General features: G+C 42.0%; 1 long non-coding RNA gene across 2 annotated transcripts; it reads right to left on the bottom strand.

The window, feature by feature from the left end:
- Positions 1-365: 365 nt before the first annotated feature.
- On the bottom strand, positions 366-4,457 carry LOC107196027. 2 transcript variants are annotated; one of them, XR_001517336.2, is made up of 3 exons: positions 4,111-4,457; positions 2,899-3,057; positions 366-1,206 (listed from the first exon to the last, which is right to left on the bottom strand). It is a non-coding gene; the product is annotated as an uncharacterized LOC107196027 (long non-coding RNA). The 2 variants fall into 2 exon arrangements; XR_003047840.1 differs by lacking the exon at positions 366-1,206 and adding an exon at positions 1,217-2,716.
- Positions 4,458-4,667: the final 210 nt, after the last annotated feature.

Genomic DNA, 4,667 nt, shown 5'->3' with positions numbered 1-4,667 from the left:
ATCATGTTGAAAAATCCAAGTAAGTACTGACTGTAAAAAAACATGATAAGAATTAATTTGAAGAGGTTTATAGAATTAAAATTTAAACTACTTTAACATGGAAGATAAAAGGGGAAAGTTGAGAGTTCTAACCTTTTTTTACGAGAAGGGTAGGAACATTAACTGACTTCAGAATCTTTTAATGGCCACTACAAAGATATAACAACCATGAACTTGTATGTACCTCATAACAGCAATCTAATATACAAAACAATAGTTGACCAAATTGCAAGGAAAAAATCAAGAAATTCACATTCATAGTGGGACATTTTAACACCAACAGAACAAAGTGCACAAATAAGAAACGTGTAGAAAATTTGGACAAGTTAAATTTTTTATACGCCCTACAGGGTACTTTTTATTTTGTGTTGACCTTCTACTTAGCAACCTTGATTAACTGTTTTTTTATTAGTTTATCTATAGATTATCTTTGTTATCTGGAAAATGATATAATATACAAATTACTACTATTTTCTCTCTTTCAGTCCTTATACCTTGGTTTTTATTCCTTATCTTATTGCATTGATCACTACTTCCATCCAACACAACGTTGAACAGTAGTTGGGTAAGTGGGCATTGCTGGCATAGTCCCATCTTTAAGCAAACACTACTAAAAGTGTCATCATTCAGTAAAATGCTTGAAACAGATTTTTTTTATGGTGAGAGAGAAGATCTTTTCTATTCTGAGTTAACCAAGAGTTTCAAAATCTTGAGTTAGTATTAAATTTTATTGAAAATCTTTTCTGAATTATGTATGTTTGTATATGATAGTTATTCTTTAAAATTTGTCTATTGTATGGACAATTATCAACTTTAATGTAACGGACATATAGGTAAACTACTCCCAAAAGCTATAGAATACACGAGTCTATGCATGTATACGTAGCCTCTTTGCATTTCTGGGATAAAGCATACTTGGTCTTGATGTATTTTTTTTATACAACGTTGGATTGAGTTCACTATTTTATTTTTCTAGTTTTTCATTTATGTTCGTAAGTAAGTTGACATATAATTTTCTTGTAAAATCCTTGTCCACATTTGGTATTAAGTTTATGCTTGCCTCATAAAATATGTGGGACATCCAGATAATCATGGTGGGTTTTAATCAAATCTATTCGTCTCCTCTTCTTCCCAAAATCCACAGAAGAGAATAAAACAGGAATAAACCTATGAGGACAAAGAGGCTAGGGTTGGAGAGGGGCAACACAGGGGTCTTTGCTAAATTATTATTTTTAAGATCTAAAGCAAATATAATAAAACGTTACCCTATGATTGAGCTGGGTTGCAGGTATCTGGGTGTCCGTTATCTTTCCTTTATAATTTTCAGTTATCATGAAATACTTAATATTTAAAAATATTTAGTTTTTCTTAAAAATGCACAAAAAATAAACAAGTTACTTTCAGAAAGTGATATATGCTCTAAAACCGCTTCTCAAATTGTAACGTGCATACAGATGACGCAGGGAATTCTTACCAGAATGCAGATTCTGACCTCTTAGGTCCAGAGTGAGACCTGAGAGTCTACATTTCGTATAAGCTCCCAGGTGACGCCAGTGCTAAGGGTCCACAGCTCACACTTGAAGTAGCAAGATTTTAAGGGAAATCAAACAAGGCAATGCGATAGAGTGTCAGGGACGGGGGCGGGGAGGGGGTGCTTCTTTAGATAAGGTGTAGTATAAAAGCTTCTCTAAGCAGGTGGTGGCTGAGTCATTAAGGAGTGTCTGGGAAGGATGCTCCAGATAGAGCGGAAAGCAAGTGCAAATGCACTTAGGTAGGAGTAAGTTCTGGCATTCTCTAGAAGAAAGAAAGACCACTGCGGCCTTCTTGAAGTACTCAAGAATTTCTTCCACGTTTCGGGTGTAATTACATGGAAAGAGCACTGTATTTGGAGTCATAAAACCTAGGTTTGGTCTTCATCCCATTACTTTTTGACTTCTGTCAAGTAACAATCTATCTAGCCTGTTTCCTCATAAATATGGGAATATTAATAAATAATACCTAATCTCCAATGTCTCCGGATTAAATAAGGTAGGAAGAAGCACTTCGTGAATTACAAAATAGTATATACATATATAGATATAATCATTGCATTAATAAAGTACTGTCCTGCGTTCCGTATCTGCAACATCTGTGGACAGTGGCTTTTATTGTGCGCTCCTCTGTCTCTTTAATTTATTTCGGACATTTATCTCTAGGCCAAGTTGGCCGGTCCGCTGCTGTAGCTCTCCAGCAATGCACAACTCACTGTGCTTCATATTCTATTTCTGGGTGCCCTGATTTTCTTTGACTTATTTGGCTCATGTTTGCCCACTTTAGCTTGTCATAGAGTAACTACTTGGGTATTCCAATGTTATTCGCATTTCTTCATCAGAGGAGTTGGCTTACGATGAGAACTGCTTCAGTGAAAATATGTTATTCCACGCCAATACTGCCTGTAGGAGATTCTAATGAAACTTCTCAAGAATTCTGAGAAGTTATCTGTAGGCTTGGGCGTTTCGGAATTCTGAGGTCTTGCCTGATTTAAAATGTTATGATTCTGCACGGCCTCTAGAGACTTTGAATGAAATCTTGCGTTTGTTTGTAGGCAACATGTTTAGTGTAAAGAACAGTGGAAGGACAGTGGGAATAGCATGGTTGTAGATCTGACTCGTCACCACGTGGCCCTGGTCTTCTTTATCTAACAGGAATGAGGACCCCCCCCCCAAAAAAACCTGTTATTAAGATCCAGCAAGATAATCTGTATGAGAGTTTCTGAAAGATTATTTTGTTACGTTATATCTGACAATCTCTCACAAAATATATATTGTGTAGGTTCCTACATCTTAAAAAAAGTTAGAGCATTACCGGACAATGCCTTACCTGAGTAAAAAGATTTAGTGACGATATTCAGCCCTCAGAGAAATTACTGGAAGTGTCTAGGGTTTCTCTAGTGTAGATTGCTCCTCTGTAACAGAACAGATGCTGAATACATATTTGCCGATGATGGTACAGGCGTTAATAAAGGAGGCCATTACCGATCTAGAAACAAGACAATAATGAGTCAGAAGCATCTAACTAGTCACTAAGTCCTACCAATTACATCTGCATAATATCTCAGGAATTGATGTACTGCCACTGCCAGGTTAAGGCCTTTATTTTATGACAACTATTGCATTAAAGCCATGACTCCAATCCGAACTCCCTCCAGTCCAAGCTTCCCGCTTAAGCCAGAGTGGTTTAATGGACATACAGATTCGATCACGTTACTCTCCTGATTAAGACCCTTCACTGGCTACAGGAACAAGCATTAACTTCTTAGAATGAAATACAAGGCCTTTCGCCATCAGGCTTCTGCTCACCCAGGTTCACCTCCTACTACTCTGCCAAACACTCCCTAGATTCTTGAATTTGAAAAAGTTTTCTTATGCCTTCTAGCTTTTAGCAAGCCATTGCATGCACATGGAATTCTCTTCAAGTGCTGCAATTGGAAACTTTATTCTTATTGAAATAAGTCCTGACAAGCAGGATTTATTTCCTCTTCTCAGGAAAGCTGGAGTGTAACATGAGTCTTGAAAGAAAGTAGAGCTTAGTGCCTGGGCCGTGCACATTTTTTGTCTTCATCAGATTTATCTTTAATCCAGGGAGCCTCTACGTGAGTTCGTAATTATTTGCCTGTCTTGTGTGGCAGGTTAGAGAAGGCAGCAACGAATAAAAAATTGCACCGCGTTACTGTCTTCAAGACTGCGGGTGACATTTACACTGGGAAATGCAGTTTCTAGGAGAACTGGAGCATATTTCAAGATCGTTTCGTTTGCTAATAGTGGTGACAAAAGAGTATAAACCTGTCTTTCAACGTGGACTTTACATACATTTTCACTTTACTGTCCCTTGGCAGATTTAGGTGTTTTGAAATAATTAGGGACGCTGCAGAAACCAAAGGGAAGAGTTCAGAGAGGCAAATTAGCAGAGGGGAGCTCTGTGTGAGTGTGAGTGTGTGTGTGTGAGTGAGACTGTCCCCACGAGCCACAGATCAAAGGAAAACTGCCCCAAGGCGTGTGCGAGAGAGAACGTCAGCCAAATAACAGCGCTTACGGGAGGGGGAGGCAGTGGATGTCTCGGGTGCAGCCCCCCGCCAGGGCAAACGGTCGTTTGCAGTGGGCTTCGCCGTCCACGTTCGTGCACAGGAGTCGAGACAGGGACAGTGCAGGGGACGCGAGGAGCGCGCTGACCGACGCGCCGCAGGCCGAGCGCGTGCGGCGTTTAAGACACACTTATGCTGACAACGATGGTTCGTCCGCGCCTCAGACTGCGCGCGCCCCGTGTCCTCCGCGGCTCCCACGTCCCCGGCTGGGTGAGAAAGGCGCTCGGGGGCCCGCGCCGGAGGCAGAGAGCCGCGGCGGCAAAGTATCCGCCGCTTCCGAGTGGCTCGTTCCGGCGGTCCCCGCGGGCTGAAGGGCAAGGGGACCTGTGGGGGAGGCGTTGCGCTCGTGACCGCGGGGCGCGGGAGGCGCCCAGAACAAAGGTGCTCGGGGCCGCCTGGGCGCCGCAGCGCGTGAGGGAAACGAGGGGCACGGAGGACTTGAGGAAGGGGCGCGGGACACCCTTGGGGGCACGGCCCAGCGGGCACCTGGAGCGCCCCGCTCTCCCGC

This window comes from Pteropus alecto, unplaced genomic scaffold (assembly GCF_000325575.1).
Source record: "Pteropus alecto unplaced genomic scaffold, ASM32557v1 scaffold587, whole genome shotgun sequence".
Taxonomy (NCBI): domain Eukaryota; kingdom Metazoa; phylum Chordata; class Mammalia; order Chiroptera; family Pteropodidae; genus Pteropus; species Pteropus alecto.
The sequence above is the reverse complement of the archived record's forward strand: the minus strand, read 5'-3'. Positions and strand labels throughout refer to the sequence as shown.